Source organism: Corvus moneduloides, chromosome 4 (genome assembly GCF_009650955.1).
Source record: "Corvus moneduloides isolate bCorMon1 chromosome 4, bCorMon1.pri, whole genome shotgun sequence".
NCBI classification, from domain to species: Eukaryota; Metazoa; Chordata; class Aves; order Passeriformes; family Corvidae; genus Corvus; species Corvus moneduloides.
In genome coordinates, this window is record NC_045479.1 from 52,090,474 (window position 1) to 52,118,396 (window position 27,923).

The following is a 27,923-nucleotide window of genomic DNA, read 5'->3' on the forward strand; positions in this document are numbered from 1 at the left end:
AGTTTTATTCTTTCACAGCCTCAGCAAGGAAGGTAGGCTCAGTGACCTCTGTCAAACAGGCAAATGTGGTTTTCTTCCCCATAGCTGAAAATTAAATGTATTATTTTGTCCTCCTACTGAGTCATAAAAAAATCAATTTTGTGTCAGCAGCAAAGCTGCTCACCGAAGTGTTGTCTTCCCTGGCCGGCTGGGAGCCCTGAGGCTGAGCAAATCCCCCTCTCTGCAAGGATATCTCATGTATCTGCTGCCTCCGTGCCTGGACGCAGTAAGTACCTGCCCCCCTTTTCCCTCCCATCTCCTGTGCCAAGCCCTACCCAGGCGACACCACGCGACTGACCAGGGGCAAGGTGAGACAAGGTAGTGCTCTCCACCCCGGGGTCTCCTCTTTGCTCTCGCCTCTGTGCTTGGGACGGTGTCCCAGCCCTGCTAGTGGGGTTTCTCTCCAGAAGGGGCAGAGGTAGACGGGAGCGGGCAGGGGTGCAGGCTGTGTACTACACGGGCTGTGGGGCTGACTTGTTCTCTACTCTCTGAACCGGTCGGTGCAAATGGGGCCACTTTGTCACTGTTACTGAGCCAGTGTGGATTTTTCTAAAATTACCACTTCACCTCTTTTCAAAGCCAGTCCTACTTATGAATGAGCTGGTGCTTATTTAGATCCTTGTTGTCAAAATGTAAACCGTGGGGATTGATCATATTCCTGGGACATCAGTGGAATTTAGCATATGGAAAATTTCTGGGGCTCAAAAACTTTTTTGTTTCCCAAATTATTTGTCCATAGTAGGCTGTGTAAAAAAATTCTTCACTAGATAATTTTTATCATTGTGATTGCTAGAGCAGGAACTGACAGGGGAAGTGGCTTGCTGAAAACTGTAAATATTGTTAAAGTTAGAATATAGTGTGATTAGACTCCATGTGTTCTGTAATCCTACAGCTAATTTATCTGTTAGTATTAAACCAAAAGATATTATTGACAGCAATGGACATCCCATATCAGGTCAGCACTATCTCCACAGGGAATAAGATGAATCACATACCTACAAGGCTAAGTGGCAGACAAGGTATAGTTGCCTGTACATCAGTAGTGTCAATCCTTGAGAATTTAGCTCTAGTGTATTAATAAAAACAGAGGGCACTTTTATGTAGTATCTACTTTTCCTATTTTTAAAGTGCTCCATAAGTCAGTTCTGTAAGCTAATGGAATGGTAATGGATCAATAGTAATAGCATGAGAAAATGCCACTCTAGCACACAGAAGCCAGCAGATAAGCTGATTAATGCTCCACCAGTCATCTGGTACAACAGAAATAGCCATCATGAAAGAACTCCAGTACATGATATCTCTAGAAAATAAACACTTGATTCTGTTGGGCTTTGTTTGTTTGTTTGGGGTATTTTGTGGGCCTTTTTTTGTGTGTTTTTTTTTTCTCCCACAAATGTTGGAATGTTCCCTAAAAGTATTTATGAAGCAGTCAGATGCATTGACCACACACAAGGCTAGAAAAGCAATTCTCCAGACATAACTGTTCTTCAGCCAGTGAGGGGCTTTGCTGAGAAATGCAGAAAGTGAGTCTTTCCCGTTTCCCTTGTCTCTTTGGTGTCAATAAGACAAATGAAATGTCCTTTCAGGAGTTACCTAGAGAGGAATTCTTTTGCTTATCATTGGGGCATGTATGAAAGGGCCATTCTGTCCCTTACTTTATGACCAACTGACTAATCTGTGAATTATACCCAGGAGTGTGAAGAAGAACACAAGGACATAAGGATATGAATAATTATTGTCGGCAATCTTAGACTTTGGAAAACCAAACTGAGAGCAGGATTGAAAACCTCATTAAACATGTAAACCAAAACTGAGTCAAGAACTATTCTGAAACCTGAGAAAGCCAAATGACTCTCCAGCCAAATTTAATGGACAACACATTATCACTGACAAATGCTGAATGCTTTGCTAAGGGGACAGGAAAACCTTCATTACCTGAGGAAAGTTTAGGAAGAGTTGAATAATGATCATATGTGAATAGTGAATTACACAGTCCTACCAGTTAGAGTTCCTTACACCCTTCAGTTTTTCTTCCTTTTGCCCTCAGATGGCTGTCAATATTTAGTACAGTTTTTGGGCTCAGGGCTGTTTTCAGGCAGACCCCTTTCAAGCTGCCTGCTTTCTGTAAGGGACCCTTGGTGATTGTCCTGGCATTTCCTCCTGGTACTGTACCCTGTAGCTCCAGCATTGCCAGCTGCATCACAGTGTTTCTGCCTTATCATTTATCTGGGTGTGTCATACTGCCTCTGTGCTCAGTCTGTTTAGTATCAAGACTCTCTTATCTAACCCCATAGCTCTGGGGCAGAGCTGTTTCTGTTCTTCATTTCTCCAGGCAGTGCCTGGCTGAGGTATGTTGGCTCCACAGCCAAGATGGTCTCTGAGCAGCAGAGTCCAGGCAAAGGAAAGAGCATGTCCTCAGTCCAAAGACTGGGTTTCAGCTCTGTAAAGACACTTCAGAAGTGTCTGGGTGCCAGGGATATATCCTTCTGCTTAAAAATACATCTCAAATCTTGCCCTGGCCCTTGTGTCTGAACAGGGATAAGGCAAAGTGTTCACTCAGGTGTTTTAAAATAACTTACTTTTTTTGGCACCCTTCTTTTCATTTTTTTCACCAGCAACTCTCACCTCCTGGAAACTGTTGCTGCCTCAATTTCTTACCATCAAGAGCAGTAACAGCTGCACCCCCTGACTGCCTCAAGGAGATCCGCTGTTGCTGTAGGCAGTGAGGAGAAATTGGAAGAAGGTAGTTATGGCTGGAAGGTCTGTCTCTGTGTCCTACCCTCATCTGCCAGAGGCAGCAGCAGCAGTACTGTGGCAGCTCATTCATAGCCTCTGGAAGAGGCATCTGTCTCTTCAAGTGTCATTCATACTTGAATGACTATTGCATCTCTTCCAGGGAAGACACCAGATGGAAGTTTTCTGAATGCCAGATTTGACTACAGGTTGCCAACGGGACCACACTGGGTCAGACATGAGGGCTCACTAGTTTATACCAGAAATCCAAAGGATTCCTGGCCAAACCTCATGCTGCTTGGCCTGAAACCACGCAGAAGATGCCTGCCTATTTCATTCCCTCCTGTGTTTTCTCTGTAGATGGCATCAGAGCTCTCTCCATCTGTGAGCTGAAGCCTTCAGGGCTAATGATGCTTTTGTCATTTTCAGTATCAGGTAATTCTCAAGTGTTCGACTTTTACAATTGCCACAAACTGCTCTTTGCTGAAGTGGAACCAGTTGATTCACACAGCAATAAACAGAGAATGTCACTGGTCATCAGGATGCTCCAGCAGAGTCTAGATGTTACAATGGAGACCTGTGGTATGAGGCACATTATCTCCCATGAAATACTAGAGTTAAACAAACAGGTAATGCCTACAAAAATATGAAGTGTAAGAAGATGCTGTGAACTAATTTAGTCTTAAGCATGATGCAAAATTATGCTTACAGAATCAAAAATTAGCAGTCAATGTTAGAGTGCCTTTGGGTGTTCTCACTGCAGAAGAGTGTGAGGAATTAGTATCTTACTAACTCATTTTTGGTTTTATAAAAGTTATTTCCCATTAAAAATATCCCTTGAGGGCATGACCTACTAAACCACATTCTCTCATGCAGCCTGAAGTATTATCTGCACAATAACAATTCTGTCATTGGAATGCAAGACACCACACTATTTTGGATGATTAGTATCTACAATCATTCAGCCACAAGACAAGGATTCCTGATGAGAAAACCCATGAGCTTGATCATCCTTTTATTACCTGCTAAAATGTTCTCATTTGCCTTCCCTTTGCAAAATTTGGTTCTCAGTACTCAAAGAGATTAAATTTCAGAAAATATATTTTCACAAAAATAAATCTCTGCATTTGTAAGAAAGGGAATGATTTGGAGGGTAATATGGGGCTGTATCCAGATGAAACTGACTCTAGGACAGACTGACAGGCTTGATTACTTACCTGATCAAGACAAGGTTGTGGCAAAAGACAGAGCAAGATGAACCCACTGTTGTAATGTGTTGCAATCCCATGTAACCACCTAATACAGAGTGGATACCTCAGTCCTTCCTGAGCAGGGAGCGAAGGAAGCTGTGTGGAGTACCCACCTGGAAACACCTTTTGAAGGTCTGAACAATTGCCTTCTCTGTGAATTTTCAGGACTGACTGTGTGTAGGCAAGGGGACAACTTCCTAAATAATGTTTTCTAAGACAGAAATGAGAAGTAATCTCTGCCAGCTGCCACAAGACTGGTGGTGGCAAAATTGTGAGCTAACCTATCTGGCTTTTTATGGTGACATTTCCCAGACAAGGCATCTCTGTGTCTTGTAGACAGAGAGCTGAGAATGTCTGCATTGCAGGGAGAAAGAGCGGAATGTTGTATCACCTTTCTTGTCTCTTCCCAGGAAACAACTCTGGCTCATGGATATTCCAGAAGGAACAGACTGGAACTGGCTGCTTCAAACATTGCTTAGGGTAAAGCTATGTCCTGATGATGCAAATCAGGCCAGATTTTATTTGAAAACCTGCTTTTCCAGAGTGGTCTGGCTGACATACTATTATTCCCTACTCTTGGCACTTTCTTGCTCTGACTTTATGTCCTTTTGAAAGCTCTGACTTTATGTCCTTTTGAAAGACCTACACACCACCCAGCAGAGCCTGGGCTGCACACTGATCTATGCATACAAAGTATTCTTTGCTGAAGTTCACAGTATGCGCTGTGGGTGCTGGACAAAAGAACTAGCTGTAAATATAAACCAGGAATAATTGTTGTTGGCACCACTGCAGCTCACAGGGTGAAATTCATTTCACAGATCATCCACAGAGAGGAAGCCCCAGAAAATCCTTGGATATTTTATTTGCAAAGATTCCTCTGACATTCAGTCATTTTAGGCAGTGCAACCTTATTGAAGACTTTTGACAGTTGTCAAGAGAGGTTGTTCTCTGGATTTAAGTCAGATGTTGTAGTACTTGATGTCTTGTCTTCCCCTTTCCTTAGGAAACATTCTTAGGCTGCCACTGTTTTTACTGTCCCCATTCTGAATTTAAAATAACTCTTTATGCAAGGAAATGCAGGTGCAACTGTTCTGCCATTATAGGAACATTCTGCCAATGTAGGAACCCTGGGAGAAGCAGAGGTTTTGAAATGGAAGAAGAATGTCTTCACAGGACTGTTCCTTTCCTTGTTCCTGTGGCTGCTTTTCTGCTTATTTTCACATATGAGACATCACTACAAGCTGTTTTCCTGTTAGTGAATTTTCCACACAATATTATCTCTGAATAGAGATTATTTTAAAAGCATCCATTAAAATTCAGAGTGCATTTCAGTGTTTCATCTGCTTCTTCATGCTTCTAGTTCAAGGATAGTTCTGAAATCTGTTACAGGATGTTTATCTTCATTTTGCTTGTGAGTGCTATATGTTCTCAGTACCATATTATTCAATAGGGAAGAGGGAAAAAATGAATGGAGTAAGGTAGTGGCTAGTAATCATTTTAATTTTTTCCTTAAAAGAATGGAGTTCTGACAACTGCTGACTTTAATCTGCTTCTGGCATTTTAAATTACATTGTTTTTCAATTAGAGTCCAAGAATGGAATGAAGCAGATTGCTGTCAGAAAGCTCTGACGAATGATTGGTAAACTTTGTGGTAATACTTCAAAAATAATCAATTTTATAGAGAAAATCATCACCTCCAGAAAATCCCCCAAATGGAGAAAAAACATAAGTTGAATAGAAAGATTTTGCAAAGTGCTTCAGATGGATTTCTTGAGCCTCTGTATATTATTGGCTGTGCAATATCCTGAGGATCACATCAGGATGCAGCCTGCTTGCGCTTCCCTCTACAGCACCCATCCTGCAAGCACAGAAAGCAAAAGGAAGTTGTTATGCAGTATGAGGCCACTTCAAAATTGGCTTTTAGTTGTAAGGTTGCAATTACTCAACATGTTTTCCTTCCCAAAGATTCCTGATCCCCTTCTGCTTACATAAGAAAATTTCTGTAGATTTATATAGGATAAAGGTGGAGCCATTATTTATCATTTATTGCAGTGTTTAGTGTTTGCCTTTGCTCTCTGGTTTCTTAGGTACTTATTCAGAGCCACTTGTCCTGCAGCAACCCCCTCAGCTCAGGACACTGTGCTCTCCCCCTGACAGCAGCAAGAGCAGTAGGTGGCCTGGCTTCCCAGTTCTTGTCTGGGCAAGGTGGCTTCCAGGCTGTGACACTCCTTCCTTCTCCCCTTCCTTCCCTGCAGTCCTGCACTCTCTCCAGCTGCCTGTTCACCTCTGTCTCAAAGCATCCTAAAAAAATAGTGGTGCACAGGTGACCCTGTGCCAACCCAACGCCAGGGCTTGTTTCCTGAAGAAAAACACAATTACAAAATAAAAGTGATGTAAGTTCTTATAATTCTTTATAGTAGATACAGCCAAATGTAGAAAAAAAATGACATTAAAAATGTCCACTAAGAATAAACCCATTTAGTACCTAGCGAGCTTTTATTCAACACTGGCAGTATAATCTCTTATTCTGAAAGGAAAGCTTTGCACATGCTTCTCCGTTTTCAAGAGCTCCTTCATTAATATTACTCCCTCATCTATAAAGTGAACTCATGACTTTGCATAATCACTCTCCCTCCTGTATGAGACAGAATCAAGCCAGCACTGCACATTCCATTACTCCTGAAGGGCAGCTTCCAGAGCTGCATTTTAATTAGGGTGATAGGTTGTTTATCTCTAAAGGTTCAAGTAGACTAGTAGGTTTCTGAACTTTAATAAGTTACTGCATGTCAGCCAAGACAGGTGACTGCCAATGTGCTTGCTCCTTCCCTGATACTTGTCAGGGAAAACATTTTTTCTTTCATTAACCTATACCGAAGTCTGAGCTAATGTGTTTTGCACCACATTTGTAGTGAGAACCTCCAGTCAGTTACCAGTAGCTTGTTAAACTGCAGGTGAAATAATCTTACCTCTTAGACCAGAGTGCTTAGGCACAGCTGCGACACGGCCCATCTCATTCATCTTCCTTAGGAGAGCTTGGTTAATGGGAAAGAGCAAAGTCCATCTTATCTGCCTTCTATTTCTTAAAAATGCATGAACCCCAGGTTAATTACATTGGTTTTCTGTCTTTAGGAGGAAAGATAGTTCTGTATATTAAAGATGAATCCACAGACAAGTAATTTCAAACACTTTGACTGTGAAATAGCATTGGAATTTTGACCCCTTTATCTAGTAATGCAGATACTGCAGTAATTTGGGATTGAAGCTTTCCTGCGCTACCTGGTGCTATTTAACCTTGCTTGAGCTTGTTTATTTATACAGAAAGTGTGGAAAGTAATGCTTGTCTTTCTCACAAGTCTGTGAGGAAGCTTGTACTGAATAATAGATGCAAAAAGCCCTGTGAATGTTGGCTAGAAGAAATAACATAAACGTGGGCTCATGTTAATTGGGGATTTATTTTTTAATGTCAGTCTACTGGAGTAGAACTTCCAGGATCATTTAGTTTTTCCGAGAAGACACCCAGCAATATAGCTGGAAGTGCTGCGCACACTTAGCTTGCAGTAAACCAAAACATATTTCAGGTTTCTTATGCTTGAATTCTAGAAACACAGGTGATGTCCAGCTCAGGTGTTGATTCACTGCATGACTCATGGTCTGAAGGTGTAGCTGTCTCTTGGAACAGATGCTGGGTGCACATGTTTTTTCTGCCCGCTTTGGAGATGTGTCTGCAAATGTGTTGGACTGCAGCTCAGACCAAGGTGTTTTCTGTGTGTGCTTCAAAGCCTATATTTAGACTGCAAAGATAAGAACCAGAGAACCCATCAGGGTGGCTAGGTAGACACACAACAAATGTACATGCCAGATAGCCTTTATGAGTACAGAAGGATAGGCTGTCTCAATCACTTAGTTTCAAATTCCCATTGTAGGTAGACATCCAAAATCTGGCTCTTAACATCTTGCCATCTAATCCTCAAGGAATTTTAAGTCCACAGGTACTCATGTTTCCTATGTATAGTATTCCCCAGATATTTGAAGTTTTTTCCTCATAAGTTTAGGCCTCTATAAAAGTTCAAGAACTTTTAACATTGACCCCCATAATGAGTTGTACAGAACTGTTTCTCAGATGGGGACTCAGTCCCATAGGCATCTATGTTATAATGGCTACATAGAGCTCTTCCAAATACATGTCTGGAGCATGTGTTGGCAGTGCTATTTTCCTTCTTTATGTGCAGATGTTCAAGGATTAACATTCAAGAGGAAAGAAGGTGCTGCCTCTTTCTGGCCTCTTCTTCCTCTTCTTAGCTGCAAGCCTGAACTCTTGGGAAAGCATCTAGACTCTAGATGTATTTTGGAGATGGCGGGTTCATCAAAGCAGTGGAGCGACAGATGAGGATTGTGAGGATGAGTCAGCGATTTGATGATTCAGGCACCTGGAAGAAGACCTGGCCTCCAGTTTGTGCTCTAACCTGCACATAAAGCACTGAAGAGCACACACTGTTATACCTACCTGTAAAGACCTGATGGCACCGCAGGATTTAAAATCAGGATCCCTGCTGTTAGGTGGATGTTTTATCTGGCATTGCCATGCTGCCAGAAGACCCAGGTTCCTCTTGGGTGATAGCAAGGTTCACCTAAGAGCAAGGCCATTGACTAATGCTCACTTTAGCCTAGTGACTGATGATCTCTGTGCAAAGTGGGACTTCTACACTATCTGATTTAAAGCTAATATTCATAGACATGAAGGAGTAGGGGAGCAATGCAAGGCAGAGGAACCCAGTAACCTAATCAGTGCCAGCCAAGCACATCTACTCTCCAAGCTACCGGCCCCACTGCCTAGGAGGCTCTCCCTGGTTCGCCTTACAGACTGGGAGTCTAGGGGGATTCCTGCCTCCAAGGGTGTGGAATCCATTATGGAATGCTGGCAACAGCATTTTTGGCATACAAGAGACTTAATGTGGGATGTTTAGGAGAGGAACCAAAAGTGGAGCACAGGGAGGAATCGAGGTCATTTGAGGAGAAACAAATGTGGAAAAATAGAGGTGAAAAGGGATAAAATGTATAAACAGGTTGTGGTGTCTGGCAGTGCCCTGTGCCTGATCCCCACAACAGGTGGGTGTTTTGGGGAGGGGGGTGGGGAGGTGGGTGTGGCAGGTCAGAGCACAAGCAACCAGACCGTAGTGGCAGCCTGGGGGTGCCTTTGTCCCAGTGACAGCAGCAGGGGAGACTGGGATCCAGAGGCAACTGCTGGTCACGTGTATATTTTTACATGTTTTCCACTAATGGGTTTTATCCTAATCAGAGAGAGAGGGGAAGAGTATGAGGCCTTTTGTGCTCTTCTTGCTTGAGTGCTGTGTTTTCTGTTGGTGTGGCCAGCCATGTGTAGACATCTGTCTCTCTATGCAGATATGTGCACATGTATTTTGTGCATGTGTGTGTGCCCATGGCACATGCTCAGCCTCACTACTTGCTGGACCTGGAACTAGGAAGTTGTGGCCTCACCTCGAATGGGCCACTGGATCTGAGAGCTTCTGAGAAGTACAATCCAAACCATGAGCTCAGAATGTGAGGATCCAGGAGGGATTATGAATCCCCTCACAGAGAACTAAAGACACCAGCATCTCCTTTCCAGTCACAACTCTAGAAGAAAGCTGTGAAGCTAGGACAGATTTAAGCTCTTCAGTGGTGCCCTGATTAAGGCAGCTAAAATTCAGAAGGAAGTTTTGGGGATGTTTCATTTTTCTGTAAGGGTTAGTCTAGGTGGCTACCCTTTCACTGAGCTCATTTCTCCAGACTGTAAGCTGCTCACTTGCTTTGAGGCAATTGATTCAGCCCAAAGGAAGCTCTTACCTCTTGGCTCACATTACAACAGGCAATGCTATGATATTCTTTCTAAATGCCTCAATTAAGAAAAATTCAGACTTGTTTAGACATGTAAAAACAGGGGAGGAAGAAAGGGACACATGCTGATAATTTTTTGAGTGAAAGAACTCAAAAGTATAAATATATATGAAAGTATATATATATAAATACACATATACAATATATATTATATTATATTGTATATATATAAAAGTAGAAGCAACTTTTCTCAGGACTGTAAAATAACATTCCAACAGATGCTTGTGCTTATTGGCTGCTGCCATCTCTATGAAAGTCTAGCCCTGCAGAAAGAACATACTATATATAAAATAAACAAACATATGCTAGTGCCCCAAACAAGTCACATGGAATTTTATTGCTTTACTGAAATAGTGAATTAACCAGAAATTTTGTTAAAATATGCAGGAAAACAAAATATACTGTATAGTATCTTGGTCTTGAAGGTAGTGGGAAAAGTTCCACCAAATTGTACCAGAGAAAAATTTCTTGATGAACAGAACAAGCCTTAGCTATCAAAAAGTACAAATAAAATACTGTTGGGAGTTGCTGCTAGTCCTTAGCATTCCATTAATGGAAAGGTTAACAAAATGTTTTGATTCAGTAACTAAATTAAATACAGTTATAAATAGCATGAGTGCTAGGGATTAACTGAATTATATATGGAGATTGGGAGTAGGGACCCATGGAGAAGAAGAAATTTCTAAACATTTCATTGGCTGATATTTGATTGTACTCTTACAGTCCTCCAAAATACAGTGGTCAGACTTTGCCTTTGCATGCAATATTTGTGGCTTGTAGTAAAAATTATAAGATTCGAATAAGCATTTGTTAATTTTTCCTGATAAAAGCAGGAGAGTCCATCTTTGTTGGTACAAGTGAAATCTTTCTAGCAAATGCTGGGAAGAATTTAAGAATTATACAAGGAGAAGACAAGCAGAAACAGTAGCTCATAGCATCTGGGAACATGGGGTTTTTTCATGTCTGGTTTGTGTTTGTGGTGTTTTTTGGTTATTAATATAAACTCACTAATAGACGTTGCTTTGAATGTTTACACAAAAGTGTAATTATGGGAGAGAAAGTCTGACAGGGAAAAACTTTCCCAAAACAAACATCAAGATTCAAGATTTTCATGTGATTACACATATAATTTTCCTTTAATTCAGAGAATTTAAATTGCTTCCATAATATAGTTAGGGTCAGCACTGCAAGTCTGGTTCAAGAACTGCCCCATGCACATTCCAAACTGATTACATCCACTTGCATTTTTTCTAATTACACCCACTTTAGGTGATAAGATCTAGATAGAATGAAAGGCAATATTTCCTTTAGAGATTGCAATCACTGGTGATTTTGTCTATTCATATGGAGTATCAGGCTCAGCCAGGTGCTGTCCTGAAACATGCTGAGCATTTCAGAATGCCAAATTGACTCAGCTCCTGCAGGAACCAGCATTGCAGAGCTGGCAGGTGTTTGGCATGGTACAGGGCAAGGAGTGAAATTACATTTTAGGGCTTTTCCTTGTAATTACTTTGGCTCGTGGGAATCCCAAATCTTCTTTTTTCTTTTTCTTTTTGCAGAGGTCACAGCCACGTGAGGGCTAAGTGTAAACAGGCTGTTCTCATTTTATGAATGCCACACTTGTGGCCAATAATCACCAATAATGTGATACTGGCAGTTAGGTACATGGTTGTGAAAGTAGTAGGTACTGTAGCTCTACTTACCTTGAAATTAATTTAAACTTGAAGGGCTTCTCAGTAATTCCCTCTGCAGAAGAGATATAACAGAGACAGAGCCGATTAGTTTATCCTCTGTGGGGGAAGGCAGTGTCATTTATCCAAGGTGCTGAGAATTATCTCCTTGCACTCCACACTGCAAAACATGCCCTTCATTATTCAGAGAGACTAAAATCCTCCTAGACCCTGTCATATTCACAGCTTAGAGTGAATCCCTACTGGGTCTATACTATTCAGCAGCACTTTCCAGTGCAAAGTCACTTATTCACTTTAGAATGCTAATTACTCTCATATAACAAACATAAATAATTTGATGTAGTTTCTACTGGATACCTGGCAAGAGTTTTGGTATAAGTTAAATTTTCCACCAAAATTCTACTTTGGAACCAGGCTATTTTCCATAGATAATAGTTTTCCTGAAGGATATACGTTGAAATCCTTATCAAGATGTATCATCCTCCCTCTTCTGCTTCCAACCCTTCCTGTCCCCTCAGAACCCTGCCACTGAGATTTGTGAGGCTACTTGGCAGCTGTGACCAGATGGATCTGGCTGTGGCCATGGGGAAGGGGATTCTGAGCTCAGTTACACCACTGGAGCATCAGTATGATGTGTTCTTTCACATTTACACCCATGGGGAATAAAGAAAAAATTTTTAAAATAATGATAAAGGGACAGCTTTTTTAACACTTTTTTTGAAAGTAAGAAATCCTACATTATCTATTTTATATCATCAAAGTCAAGATATTCTCGTGATTTTTGAGCCATGTTTTAGTCATCCCAGTTTGGAGGACGTGGAGATAGAGAGTTTTAGCAAAAGGGAATCTTGTTTCATTTATGAGGGAGAAATTATTATTACCAAAAACGGCTCCTAGAGTTGCATTATAATAATTTTATATTATTATCTATAGTGAGTGAAAGGAGGAGCAGAGGCTTAAAAGAGATCTTCAAAGCTTGCACCTTGAAATGGCAGGTAATCATTCAATGACACCAATCATAAAGGTCCCCAAACAGTGACAGTAGATTTGGAGAGGTCAGAAAAGGTGACCACGCCTAGCACCGTATCAGAAAGAGCACAACACTTCCTGCAACAAACAAATTTCAAATATTGTGTCTGGTAAGCCAGAAGCATAAAAAATACACAGAAACAGAGAAGGAGATAGGAAAGCTATGACATCAGGGCATTTGGTAGCATCTTACTAAAGGTTTCACGTTTCCCTCATGGTGTGGTTTAAGAAATAATTTTCCTTTCCTTCCTGAAATCCTGTGACAGTTTAAATTGCAAGAATATTTCCCAGACACACTTCTTAGTTACTCACAAGTTTCTCTGAACACTAGTTGATCTTTCAAAAAAATTTTAAAACTGGCTATTGACAAGTGTTTTCCAAACACCTTTATTTATACTAGTCCCCAGCTGTTTTGTGAAACCTGCCTCAAAAAGTCCATGTTTCTTACTATTTACCAGACAGAAGTCAACATGAATTGTATACCTCAAGTCAGCAAAATTCTGGAGAGTAATTTGCTAGAGATGAGCCAAAAATTAGTGAACTTCTGGCTTGTGAAAATTGGAAGATGATGAAAAAGGAGCCTGTATCTTAGTTTCAGCTTATCTGAATTCTGCAGCTATGGAGAGATTCAGATAAAAGTGTCCAAGGTCACATCGGTTTCTTTGGGGACAGGGGGTCTGGATTTTGATCAGACTCTCCTCACAAGGCCCTTGGCAGCTGGCACACTCAGTACAGGAATAGCTTTGAAAAATGCCATTTATTTCTGTCCTCAGCATTTTCTTTACTTCTATTTAAGTATGATCCCGTCTGTGTTAAACTATTCTATTACTCAAACTACCATGTTACTACATACCACAATTATTAATCAAATTTATAATCCGAGAACCCTAGGGATGCACTTGAAAGCTACAGCCCACTTTCAGTAAGTGCAAGGATGATACATATCCTTTCAGCATATGAATTTTTTATTTACTACAGTGATATTTGAGAAAATTAGGAATCAGTATATGTCAGAACATATGTAAATGTATTCAAAATGGTTTGCTTTTTGTAAAAAAATCTTATAAATCTTAAGGAAACATTAATTCAATAGAGCCTAAATCATTTGTTTTAATGACTGCATCTTGTGACCAAGAATTGTTGGGACTCTCAGTGCCATCTAGTGATGTCTGGATGGAATTGAAATATAGCTATTTTCACAGTATTACATACATGTATGAATATATTCTATAATAAAAAACTCTTTTAGATTAGCAATAATATACTTTAAAAAATATAAATAACTCCTTAAATTCTGTTGAGCATGAATAACAGCAGAAATCATGCATATATGATGAAGCAGGAGACAGCACCCACCTGCTAACTTTGGCTCCTGCAGTTCCGTCCCTGCATCTTTCCTGGATCCCTGATTTTTCCTCCCACCTCCTTTTCTACTCTGTAACATCTATGCATTGCTTCGTCTTCACAGACACCTTGAAAATGTTAGTTTGCTAAAAAAACCCCAAAGAATAAAGTCAACAGAGAAACTTTTCAGATCCAAACATAGGTAAGGAATTCACCTTCCACTCAGAACCCAAGAATCACCCTAAGGTTACAGTCTTTATTGGTGACATTCACATGATGTGTTCAAGGTCTGTATTTAAAATATACAATAGCTGGTCTTGCTGTATAATCATATGTATTTCTCTGGATTTTCTTGCAAACTGCTGAAAGTCCGCAATTTTAGTGTTTGAAAAAGAATTTTTTTCTTAGAATATGAAGACCTTTTATTGGTCTGTAATGTTATAGTGTCTGAATTTAAACCAGGGTTTTTTTAAACAATAATAGTATTCCAGTCTTATTTTCAAACCCTAGTCAGATGTAAATAATTCTTTGTTAACTTAGAATAAAGAATATGTGAAATGCAGATTCCTGTCACAACAGTCCACACAATCCAAATCCAGAGTGCAACTAATCAAATTGAAAAACTGGGTTTTGGCAGACTGATAAAAAATTCTAAAAGTGGATCTCTCTGGATGGTGAGTGCAGGTTTGCCCTGCCCCTGCTCAGAACTGGTGGAGCTCTTGCCTGAACACCAGGGGCTGAGCTGGGCTAGCCTGCCTCAGCACCATGCTCTATTTGCTGGAATATGTGACTTCTGCAGGGCAGGAGAAGTGTTTGGTGGTGTCTGAACCCCTTTGTGAAGAGATACCCTCTGTAAAATCTGTGCAAATGCTACAGTTTTGGCTCTTGGTAAAGAAAAAATAAACATACTAGCAAGAGCTTACTTTCACTATTACATTTAAACCATATTTCAGCACAATCACCTTAAATGTGACAGTGAAAGGGAACTCATCTCATAAATACTGGATGGGAGAAGAGACTGCTTAATATAGAAAACTTGCTGGAAAGATCATAAATTTTCCTCTGGAACACCTAAACCTCACTGATGGGCCAGGGATACAGCACTGAGGAAGGCAAACTGAAAACAGGAAGAATTTACCAGCTGTTTTCACATCCGCCAGACAAACTGACAAGAGAAGCAGAACCGCAGCCTGAGTCAATGTTCAACAAAGCAAGCTGTATGGAGGGGTTTTTTTGTAAAAAATTGCTCTATGTCATCATTCCCATTTTGCCTTTGGAGACTGCCTTTGACAGGAATGTGTTTTATGATTTAGAGTAATTATTCATGCTGAGAATTTATATCTCATCCACAGCACTGCATGCTGAGACAAGCTGAGTATTAGATAAATTTGGGCTCTGAGTCGCAAAGTATATAAAAGCAGAATTTCAGATCATTTGGAAAATCTGCCCTATGAAAACAGGACAAAAAAAACACTGATGACTTTCTATTTCTAGCTTCCAAGACAAATAGCATGACTGAAAAAAGCTTCTTTTATCTCTGATGTGAAGGGATTTTATTCCTCCCTCTCAGATGTGTTCCTCTGATTTCCAACGTGCTAAATTATTGCAATTCCCAGCTGATTTTCAAGACCAAATGAAAATTAAAATAAAATTTAGTGTCTGAATTGCACAGCCTTGAGGCAGTGCAGGTCAGCAGTGGTATTGACATCAGATGAATCCAGTCCTGTTCAGTGTTAAAAAGGGTCTATCTTGACCTTTAAAGCTAGCAAAAATCTAGGTCAGGCTTTTAGAAATGTTGGCTCATCTTTTTTGACCTCTGAAGCAAGTTCAATATCTCTGATTCAAGAGGAGAGAGACAGTATGGGGGAGGAGACCATTTCAGCTTCTTCCCTAAAACATGATCAGTGACAAAATGTTCCTGCAGCTGTGACAGGCAGAATCAGCAGGCTCTGCCACAGCACACAATACCAAAGAGGATCATGCTTAGCACCAAGCATAACACAAGTGTTAACATCTGCGGAGAGGAGACGCAGTGGGATTTCTGGGGGCTGTAGATGGGGAGATCTGCTCACCTCCCTGATCCTGCAAGCTCCCTGTGGGGAACTTCACCTCCTGATGCAGAGGAAGGTATTGAGACCTCCTATGGTAAGGGAGGTTCTCCTCCCTCCTCACCTCATTTCCACTCAAGGTGCTCTGCTCTCATTTATGACAACTCCGCATTTCTCTTCTGAACAGAGAAACATGATGAAAAGAGCAAAATGGACTGTGCTAAACATGGCATAGGACTGGATATGGGGAGCATGACATTGTGTGCCTTCCATTTCCACGTTCCCTGCTGTTGGCTGGTGGTGGTCTAGCAATGGGGTAGCACAGCATCATCTCTGCTGCCTTTCTCTGACTTCAGGGTGTGCCTTGGGTGGTGTGACACAGGTATCAACTTTATACAAGTGTGTCAGAAGAGTCAGGAATGCAGATGTAGCTCATTCTCTTGTCACAGGTGATGCAAGAAGAATGGGAACAAGCACTGAGGGCAACCCCATTTCTTGTGCAGTGCTCCTGAACACTCGTGAACACCTGAGACAAGCACCCAAAATGAGTTTGTTAGATACAGGTGGCTCTGAGAATGCACATGTAGTGGCAGCAACAGTAATGTGCTGTCATGTGCATGACTTGGTAGTAGACTTGGTTTACACATCAATGTTTCATCTGCATTAACCACTGTGAAAAGCAGACATTTATCAAATCCAGTTAAGCTTTCTAATTAACTTTGAACCTATCACAGCTAATCACAGCCACCAAGATAAGCCTTGTATCGCTTGCATTATGTAGATGTTTTTCAAAAGTTCATGAAAAAGTAAACATTTCAGAAGTAATTTCAGAAGGAAAATCATTAAAGTTATCCCATTGAATTTGATTGCTTTCTGAAATGACCAACATCTCAGCTAAGACCTTTTGTGAGTCTGTTGTTGGAAATTAATTAAATTTCATTAGTCTTGCATGTTTTCTGAAATCCATGGTAAACATCTATGATGTTCATATTCAGAAGATGAAGTTGCTCTCTTGGACCAGATTAGAGTTTCCTATAAATCCAGTATCCTGTTGCTGACACTGGCCAAAAGCTGATGCTCAGGAAAGACTAATAAGAGTGGGAGGAGCAATGTAATGTGTTTCTTGAGCACCCTCTAATCTCTAACCATCTAGCTGCTATATTGGAAGAGAAAGTCCTCTTTTCATGCCATTCATCACTGAACAGACCATGGCCAACAATCATCAAAATTTGTATTTTCTCTATTTCCATGACCTCTAAGTCATCTGTATTCTCTGTGCGCTCTTCCCATCAGTCTTCCCATGTCCCCTTGATGCAGGTGCCTTCATAGCCTGGTTGTATCTCTCTGTCTCAGAGACCCCATTGGTGCTTTTTTGCTGATTTCCTAATATGGATTTTGCACTGATGGACCCCCTTTGACCTCGAGGAACAGAAAGACATCCTCCTACTGCTGTCACATTCTATCTGTCAGTGTACTGTCGCCCATGTCGTGTTGCCCCTCTTGACAGTCAGCATCTGTTTCACAGGATACGTGACAGCAATACCACATGACTGTTTTTCAGTATTCCCTGGGCCCACTAGCAAAGCATGAGATACTTTCCAGCTTGCAGTGTCTAAAGTCAAGGGGAACAGATAAAACATAACAACAGAAATGGCTGTTATGATTAGAGCAAATTCTTTCAATGATGTCAAGTTCTGGATAATGTAATCAAGTTTACCCGGGAAAGAAAAACACTCCATGCCATTTTTCTTTTGCACTAAGAAATCTAGCAGGCAGAGCACATAATGGGATCCTTACCTAAAAATCCTAGTATTTAAAGAATAAGAAACCCCATGATTATAGCCATGATCTGAGTCAGACAGGGAATATGTCTTTTTGACAGCCCTGAAGGTGGCTGCCATTTCTGTACATAAAAATTAATGCAGCACAGGAATTTTACAGGTCTCAAGAAAACAAACAAAAGTCAGATGTCTTCGAAAAGCAGATATCTTGACGAAACCTTGCTGAGGGGCCGAGAGCATTTTGGGCTGTAAGTCACAGGAAAAACTAAAGCAGATGTTCTGACAAATCTTGCCGTTAATCAGAGCAGAAATGAGGCTAGTACTGTATTTCAGTTAAATCTATGCCTCCTCCATTTGATTTAATAACTTCTTGCCTGGCAAAGTGCCTGCTGTACAGTGGTTCCTTCCATATTTTAATAAAGGATAACTTGAGATAGAAAATTGAATATTGGATGGTAATACAATGTAGGGAATTTTGATGACCTGGTAATACAGTGAATTCAACTTTAATGGTTTGTGAATGACAACAAACTCCTCATATTAAATTAAAACAGAGCATATGTTTTCAATCTTGCACTCTCTACTGCAGTTTATAGCAAGAAAAGAAAATCCAAAATACAAATACTACAGAGGACATGGATTCCTCTGCATTAGGACAAACCAGGTATTTTGGAATGTTAATAACAGAGAAACCTAGCTCTGGTTAATTCAAATGAAAATAAACATGTTTGCACTTTGATCTGTTTTGCTTGGAGCTGCTCCAACTGATAAAAATGAAATGTGGGCTGCAGAGTTAACCTGTGCCACAGCTGCCAGGAGGTTTCTTTGTATTAGAGATGGAGCTGGTGGGGGAAGGTAGTTGTGTCCTAGCAGTAGCACAGCATTTTGGTATCTAATATAGAAGTAGGATTATATTTGATAAAGTGAAAAAAGGATTACAGTGCATCTGACAGTAGAGGGGGCTTGAAGGAAAATTGTTTGCCATGGATTATAGGGACATAATCTTTTAATGTCACCAGTAAATGTTGATTTTGGAGGAAAGATAGATCAAGTGCATATCAGCCTTTAGGGGGAGAGGGATTGTGTATGTAGGTTTCTGTCCTAAGGACCTAATATTATTTTTGTTTGCTTACTCTTGAGAAGGATGTTCCATCTCACAATGCTGTGTATAGGGTGTGGTACATGTAAAAATATCACAGCTGTAAATAATAGGCATGGAAACAAAAAATGCTTTATCTCTTTAGCTAATTCATTATTGATGTAGGCTTCCTACCAGAACAACATATTTTGGAGTCATTCTCTAATGTCTGTCAAGAGAAAAAAGATCATTCTGAGGCTTTTTTTTCTTGTTTTTAGATTTAAACCTTGCAAACATCAGGTAAGCAAAATACCTGATGAATATGTGAATAATCTGGTGGTTCATATTCTCTAGTCTTTAAAGGAAAATTAAGCAGAAGTGCATTTAAATAACCAGTATTGTTGCTCTCCTTCACCTCTGAAAACTCATTTATCCTCTAAAGCTTGTGTGAACAAGTCTTTATTATAGGGATAAAAAGTATTAGGTAGCAAATCCAGTAAAAGAAGGTGCAAATCCCATTGAAAATCTTGCCATTTATCTCTCACCTCCACTTTCTCAAGTTTTCTTCCATGCACACCTGCTGACAAGGAGCTCTGGCAGTCCTGATGTGCAGTCTGAGCACCTACCAGATTGCTGGGTGTCCCTTGGATCTCACACCTGAACAACAAAATTTGGCCCACCTTTGGTTATTACTTGATGCTGATGAAGATAGAAATAGCACACATATTGAGATGTTAAAAGCATAGCTAAGACCAGGTCAGAAGCTCAGGGCTCAGGCTGTTTTATCTTGGCTTTCTGACAACTGAGGCAATTGACCTAATTTTTGTGAGTGGCATCCATGGGACCAGGATTTTGCTCTGGAATTATCTGTTACTATGTAATTATACACAAGAGGATTGTAGGAAAAGTGTTTGAGGCTTAACTGGGAACTTCAGAACAAACAAATAAATAAATAGAGAACAAAGCACTCAGTAAAACCATGGTACCTACCACAGGAATCTAATTAATGCTTTCCATGCACAATCTACATATCTATATTTTGGCACTTAGAAAATGTGGACATTACATTACCATATAACCTGGCTGCATTATTTTATTTTTCAGCAGAACAATCCTTCTCATAAGGATGGGAATTAATAATACTGAGCAGGTAGTGACAGAGAGTCATGATGCCCTGTGTAAGGTCCCATTAGAGGCTGTTCTCATCTAAGCTGTAGGACTTGTTCAAGCACAATTTCATGGTTAGCAGAAAAATGGCCTTTGTGGAATTGTGCAGGACCATCAAAATCCATAAAGAACAAATTGGAAGAAGGGTTGGGTAATTCCTGCAGGACAGATGCACTTTTTTATTATACTCCATCCAGGGACTTCATTTACTAACAAAAATTGAGGGCAAGACTTCGAGAATCAAACCTTACTTCCAAGCAAAACTGCTCTACTCAGGTGTAGATGCTGAGGAGGCTAGCAGAGAAAAAATTCTCCACTTTTTACTGTCCCGTAAAAGTCTCCATTCTCACACAAGCTAGCTGTCTGATGGTTTGCTAGTTGGTAAACGTTTGCAGGTGCAAGGCTGTTGGGAGAACATAGTGGAATTGTTTTAGTTTACTGGGAATAATATTTTGAAATGGGTGGTTATACCTCTTAGCCTATCACCTTGGTAGATGGTTGACCGATGGGACAATCATGTAATTTCTCTTTTGCGATCCATGCTACAAAAAGATGGGTTTTTGGCATTAAAAGGTCAGCTTCAACTATCTTCTCTGATCTGAGTGCATATCGTTTTTCGCTGTCCCTGCGTGCAACAGCAACACTCAGGTTCTTGTTCATCACTACTGAAACCAAGAGCAAACCTCATGCTGACTTTTAGAAGAAAGGGGTTAAGATTACCTCATTTTGCAGATTACAGTTGTATTTAGTGTTAGTTTTGAGTAGTAAACATCATTAGGAAAAGCAGCGAAATAATTATCCCAAAAATTTCAGGTTTTACCTAAAATATTTTACTTTTCACCTTCCAAAAAATTTCTGCACTTAATTAATCTAAAAAACCTAAAAAAATATTCAAGTGCATACATATTCTTCTCAAGTAGTCTTCTGTGGTTATCCAAAACTTATAAGAAAAAATTATGCTGGCTGCTCATGATCAAGGCAACATTTTGCTATTCAGGAAATTTTTACTACAATAGCTAGACCATGAAAAATTGCTGTCAGGGTTAATTGGATTCCACTTAAGCAATCAGAACATAAATAGCTTTGATTGTCCCAGTGTTTTATATGGCAGAACGAGTATGACTAAGGTAATATGTAAAACACAACATTGATTCATTTTTCCTCTGGCAAAAAATGACTTTATGCTATTGCATAAGAGGTCATGGTAGTCTGTGTCTTGAGCAGATGTGATCCTCAGAACAGAAAAAAATTCCTGTTTAATATAATAAAAAAAAAGTGGACTCAAAAACTATCCATTTTCATTGACCACATTGCGTTTCTGGGATGTAAAGACCCTGCTGAATACTCAATAGGATTTATCAGTTCCTGTGTACCTGAAAATATTGTGGCTTTTGTTATAGAACTAATAGAAATATTTTTTAAGTAGAAGCTCTTCTTTCTAGTTTCTATTCTAGTAGTTCCTCATTCTTGTATGGCAGTACAACCCACCAATACAACAAAATGTTCAAACGTAATAATATCTAAATTACATTATAGTTTTTATAACTGAATCATGTATAACATGCTTTCTTTAGAAGCTAAATGAAGGTATGAAGACTGTCTGGAATTAGGTCAAATATGGGTGATTGACAATAGATGCAATGGAAATTGCTTGCTGTACGTCACCCAAACACATCCAACCACAAAAGGCATTTTCCATAGCAATATACTGATCACTTAAAACCTAAAAAAATCCCAACTGTATTTCTTATATACATCCCAAAGACCAAGAATATTTATTTCCAACAACTAAAAAATATTTTGCATTTTGTGTTGTGGAGTGCAGGAGGTGACAGGTAAAACACAGAACTAGAATGTAGAAAAATACAAAAGACATTTTTCTTTGTAAGCACACACATGGAATTCCTCTGGCTCTTGGAAAAATTGAGCCATTCTACTCTTAGGAACAGATTTTTCTGCTCTGGTTTAGCCATCTAGAATTTAGGTGTTAAGGCTGAGCAAGGTGGTAAGACATTCCTTTCACAGCTACTGGAGAAAAACCGTCACCTTTGTAAAGTAACTTATTCTCTTCCTGCAATGGGCAGGGGAATCTCATTCTACGTGCTATAAACTTCCTGGGCTTTGGAAAAATGTAATAGAGTGTGGATCATATTCGTTCTGGGCAGACATTGTGATCTTACTGACAATAAAGAGAATTCCTGTTTTTTCCTAGGTTGTCAACAAATTACCACCAAATTTAGAAAATAAAATGCTACTGTTTTATGAATTACATATTAAAAATAATCCAAAATGCAATTTCTGTCAAATGCTTCTGGGTGCTATGAGGACTAGATTAATTTTCCACAGAAGTTAATACCTAGATTCAGGAATCATAATATTACTAAAATAAAATGTCTATTTTCCCTGCTATACTTTTAAACATTCAATAAGTCCTTGAATTAATTATACAGTGAACAGAAGACCTGAAAAATTATTGTGGAAGTAAAAGAAAGAGTTCAGCATATAAGGCAAGATTATAGAATTTAGCATTTGGTACACATACTCCCCCAAAAGGTAAAAGAGTACAAAAGCAGAAATATCTTGAATACAAGTATCTAGACATGGACTGGAAGATTGCCTATAGAAATTAATATCTCCAGGCACTCAATAACTGCAGTATTTGGTTACCAGACTAGATAAGGTGCTAAAGTATCTGCATGTCATAGGTACATCTCACTGCTTCAGATTAGTCTGCAATAGAGTTTTTAGTGAAATTGGTTTTCTGCAAGAAGGCAGAACTTCTGATAGTTCTTTTGAGCTATGAAATAAAATTTTATATTTATGCTAGGAGCAACTGATTGCAAACCATGTTGTCCTGGTTTGTGATCTTGTCATGGTCACAAGAAGAACTGTACCAACACCTGCCAGCAGTGAGGCCCTGCTCTTTCCTTTGTGACGTGAAGCCATCTTCACTTCACTTGAATTTCTATTGTCGGGACTTTCCTGAGATTTGGTACAAAAATATTTAGTTAGTCAGCACGTGATTTACCAGTAGCTTGGTATTAGGGAATACATAGTGTGAGGAATTTCAACAGATTGTGGTGTTTTTTTCCTTCCCTAATTACCTTTGTGTATGGATTTTGGGTCATGATGCTGTATGATAAAATGCTGTTCTGGATAGTACCTCAGGAATCATTCTTACTTTTCCTGTTCCTGAAGTTAAAAAAGTAAGTGAGAGACACCCTAGGAGTATGCAGAGCAGCACTACAGATGCCATGATGTCAGTCAGAATCATGAAGATGTGGGAAGGATCAGATTTGCATGCCTCAGCAGGGCAGGAGAAGAGCTGGCTGCCACAATGTCACTTTGCAATAGCAGCTTCAGCAGCATTTGGCCACAGGAGTGACCACGGCACCATTCAGCAGCAGCACCTGAATGCACAGCACCTTTGATAGCAACAGAAATGCAACGGGTGTGGTTTGATCTCAGCGGGGGGGGCTGGTTTATTGTATCTCTTCTGATGCACTGTTTTTAGGACAGGGGGCAAGGGGACAGCTCAGGGCACTGTGAGGTTGGGAGCCAGCAAAGCAGTTGGTAGAAGAAAGAAATGCTGGAGGTCTCCAGGGATGGCAGGGCTGCTTCCATCCTCCATTTCAACGCAACAGGCTCTCTGGTGAACAGAGCTCATCCACAAGGCTATTTCCATGACATTTAAGGGTTTCTGACTGGTTAGAGAGCTCCCAAGCAGGCAATTACATCAAAACGCTCACAGAAAATGAAGATATGCCTAAAGCAGTGGGGTCTGAAATGAGAGGTACACTTAAACATAAAGGATGTAAAGAGAAACAAACCCAGGGATTTAAACATAGAAAAATTGTAGAGAAGGTGAAATGAACCCATTGGATTAGACTTGTGTGTTGAGCTCTAGGCAAAAGCAAGATTAACTTTATTGAGGTCAATAAATAAACCTCCCATTCAGAAACAAATTACTTAATTTAGCTCTTTGGTGAGACAGAGCCATCTGTAATGCCCATCCATCACCAGAGCGGTTCTATAAATAACTGCCACTGTTGCACTAAAGCAGAAGAGGATTAAAGCTCCCATTTAGCTCCCTTGCAGAGACAAAATAGAAGGTTTCTACTGCATGTGAGCAGTATAAGTTGTTGCTTAATGCTGGGTGAATGATGGCCATCACAAAAACCATCCCAGGACACAGTAAGACACACTTACTTTTTTCCTTTGGAGCTAATATTTCCAGATTGGTAATTTAAAAAGAAAACCTTCCTCCTTTTCCATTCTTTTTTAATCCACTTAACTACAACAAGCCCTGCTGCCTATTGCCCTCTGGCTCTTCAACCTATGGTTTGTCCCTCTGTTAAAGAATATTTCTGCCAGATCCATGTTATGAGTAATTGATGTAAAACATTTCTATCAAAAAAAATAATTTGGAAGATTAGGGGACCAAGAATTATATTTGTTTCAAAACTACTGCCTGGAAGCATTGAGATATGTTCTAAAGGCAGTAGATTTTAACAATCTTAGCAACAAGATGCTGATGAAAGCATATATGGCAAAGAAAAGACAATAAAATACTTATGTACATTCTGATTTAAACAGTTTCAACTCAGTGGTCCTCAATTTTTACCATTCAAATATCTGAATAAAATGAGGTTTTCACCAAGCTTCTTATCCCCTGTACCTTGTACTTGGTCTTGTTAAACCTCATGACACCAGCCCACTTCTTGAGCTTGTCCAGGTCCCTCTGGATGGCATCCCATCCTTCAGGTGTGTCGACTGCACCACTCAGCTTGGTGTCACCTGCAAGTTTACTGAGGGTGTACTCAAGCCCTTTGTCATTAATGAAGATAATAAACAACAATTGTTCCCAATGAGAACCACTGTGGGACACCACTTGTCACAGAATGGTTTGTGATAACTGATTTGCTGAATTTATACAACACAGTCTGCTTGTGTAAAATGCATTTTGTTCACCATTCACATGGCAATAAAGAACACTGAAATAATGAATTTTTCTTCAGCAAATAAATCTGTTTAAATGGTGTTAAAGTGAGAATTTTTCATTACAGAGAAAAGAATCCGAAAATTCTTTAAGCCCATAGTATCCAAATTGCAGTCCTGGGGAGCTAGGAGCCATTCTTTGGCTCCAAGATCAAGGTCTGCTTAAATTCACACATCTAAACAGTTGTCCCCTCTCCTTCCATAGCCAATGTGGTCTTTTTCACACTTCTCCTTAGCAAAAATTTCTGGCCCATCTTAGTGGCGTGCACAGCACCTTAAATGGATTGCAATTGCTCCCAGGAACACCAAGTAACTAAATTGTGAGCAAGCATAAATAGACTTTTTGCTTTAATATCTAATTCAGATATGGGTTATTCAGAAATACAGTTCTTGAGTCAACTGGCTTTAAGTCTTGACCATATCTTGAATATTAACATTAAAAGTATTTCATTTGATTTGATTTAATATAAATATTAATAAAATCTGCTAATATTTAATACTGGGGGAAAGTGTCTCCCTAATTCAGAGAGACATCAAATAATATATTTTATCTCTTTTTCATTAATTTTTAGTTATATCTTTCTTAGGACTGTTAAGTTCTACCTAGTTTTTGATCAACATTTTTATGGTGATAAAAAATAAAGCCCTTTTATTTCTATTTTAAGTGGTTTCCATCCTCCTTTTCCCTCTGCAACTTGTTTCTGTCCATCAGCTAGAACAGGGACATTTGATTTAGAACAGCTGAGAGGGTAGAGATTTCTGGAAAGCAGTGCAGAACAAGGGCAGGGAAATCTTATCAGTGACTCTCAGATCCCCAAGATGTGCGGATGAATGTCAAATCAACTGGCTGCCTGGCTGCCTTTTAATCTCTGGTGAATGGTTAGTAGCAAGAAGACGGTTTTAATCTTTTTATTCCGTATCACTTTGCAGCTGAGCTCTGTGGGCAAAATGAATAGTCAACATTTCAAATCACAGATGGAATTGTTGCTCTGAAGCTTTGGCTTAAGTAGAGACCAGTTTTGATAACAAGTTGGTAAAGCTTTCACTGGGAGAAAGTCGGGGTTGGCATCCTGCCTGGATCACACCATCGTCAGCAGAAAGATTTCCATTCACACCAGCTGCACTAAAGCTCCCCACAGAATCCTAAAGATTTTTTGGTCTGAAAGTGATTATATACTTCTTTATTGAAGAACTTCAGAGTTTACTCAGCCTTCAAACACAAGAGTACCTAAGAGGTAGGTGGGACTTTAAGGCTTCAGGACTATAATTTTGTACCACTAAAAGTTTTGTACGACTACTTGAGTAGAAGTGGCAACGTAATCTTGCATCTCAGGAAGTTGGGATAGACAGGAGTGTTACATTAATTGATGATAATGGTTACCAGTTTTCACTGCAGAATTTAAATGCAGCAAATGCATCTCAGTTTCTGCCAGTATTTGAATGCCAACAACAGTATTGTGCTAAAGCAGTTGAGAGATTAATAATTTCCCTTTCCACACAGCACCTAACCTCTAATACATTTGCTCCATCTACCAGTGGTGCAACATTTATGAGAGTCTTAAGGAGCAGTCCAAGGTGTAGTCCACAGTGGCAGCATATTCCTGCTCTCAAACAGGTGGTGTTGCAGAAGTTTTTAAGTAATTTTTCTCTAAATCAAGAGAAGTAAGTCCCAAAGAAACCAGTGGCCTCTCAAAAGGGTGCTCTATTGCTGCCTGCCACTTTTGGGGGCCTGTATGACCACTTGTGCTGGTGTCCATAGCAAGAATAGCTGCTAAAAGTGGGAAGAAGCAAGTCCTGATGACAGTAGTTTGCTGATTGCCGTGGTAACTAGGGGCAATATTTTGTCTATAAATGGTCAAGGTGTAGGTTGCCATCCAGTGCTCCTCAGAGCAATGTTCTTATCATAACCATAACAGGAATTATCTAGCACATCCCAGAATCAGACACATTATCATAGACAACAAATGGGTAGAATTAGACACGTCCATGCTGTATTCCAGACACATTCCAGAACATGTGCCCTCAGCCTATCCCCTAGGAGCTTTTGCTGCCCCTGGTGAAACATTTCTAGCATTTCCACCACTGCTGACTTGCTGCAGCTTCTACACCCTGTTACTTTAACTTGCTGTTGCAATTGAGGGTTTGTACTCAGCACTGCAGCTCAGTGCCTACCACAATCCCTCTGTGCTGCTGTAACATGCTCTGATTTATGATACTGAGGACATTATGAGGGAAAAAATGCATTTTGTTTTGAGAGGAAAAATATGCTATTTCCATTAAAACAAAAACCAAAATTGTTACTAGCAGATGATGAAAGAAGGCAACCAAAACCAAATTTCTAACTTTTCTATTAAACTATATAATGAAACAAGAAACATTTCTGATCCTTTGAATTTAAGACTGCTACTGTTTGCATATAGCTATGGACACTTATTTCTGAACATCCTCATGGATTCTAGAACTTCTCTAATAGAATTTTTAAAAATAGCTGAATGAGGGGAAAGAAAATGTCTCTAATCTATACAAAAAAATGAAGATGTGTAGTGGTTTTTGCAGGACAAATTAGATAAAGCATGAGAAAATTACCCATTGCTCTGAAAGACACATTTGAAATATAAATGTCTTATTATGTTATGAGTAAGTTCTGGGAGGTATTGAGTAATACTATTAGTATTGAGTAATAGTAATAACAAATCAGGTTTGGGGTGGGATAAAGCCTTCCATAGTGATGTCAAGTTAGATGAACCTTCTTCAACATGTTGTTTAAATAAACACTGGCAAATTGGCAGTATCATAGTAGTCTGGAACAACTAAGAAAACATACTCCAATGCAAGTGAAGGAAGGTAGTAGCAAGCAAAACATACTTGAG

The 27,923-nt window shown here is 39.7% G+C and overlaps 3 long non-coding RNA genes across 3 annotated transcripts in view; 2 read left to right on the top strand and 1 right to left on the bottom strand.

Annotated features, from left to right (window-relative positions):
* LOC116443486 lies at positions 1–5,348 on the top strand. Its single transcript, XR_004239928.1, has 2 exons — positions 1–265; positions 4,433–5,348. It is a non-coding gene; the product is annotated as an uncharacterized LOC116443486 (long non-coding RNA).
* The window catches only part of LOC116443484, a 24,375-nt gene continuing 1,628 nt past the window's right edge, over positions 5,177–27,923 (bottom strand). Inside the window, exons 2-4 of the long non-coding RNA XR_004239926.1 lie at positions 11,621–11,663; positions 6,989–7,813; positions 5,177–5,880 (exon numbers count right to left, since the gene is read on the bottom strand). This is a non-coding gene — a long non-coding RNA (uncharacterized LOC116443484). The remainder of the gene's footprint in view (positions 5,881–6,988; positions 7,814–11,620; positions 11,664–27,923) is intronic.
* The window catches only part of LOC116443485, a 21,619-nt gene continuing 19,683 nt past the window's right edge, over positions 25,988–27,923 (top strand). Inside the window, exon 1 of the long non-coding RNA XR_004239927.1 lies at positions 25,988–26,288. This is a non-coding gene — a long non-coding RNA (uncharacterized LOC116443485). The remainder of the gene's footprint in view (positions 26,289–27,923) is intronic.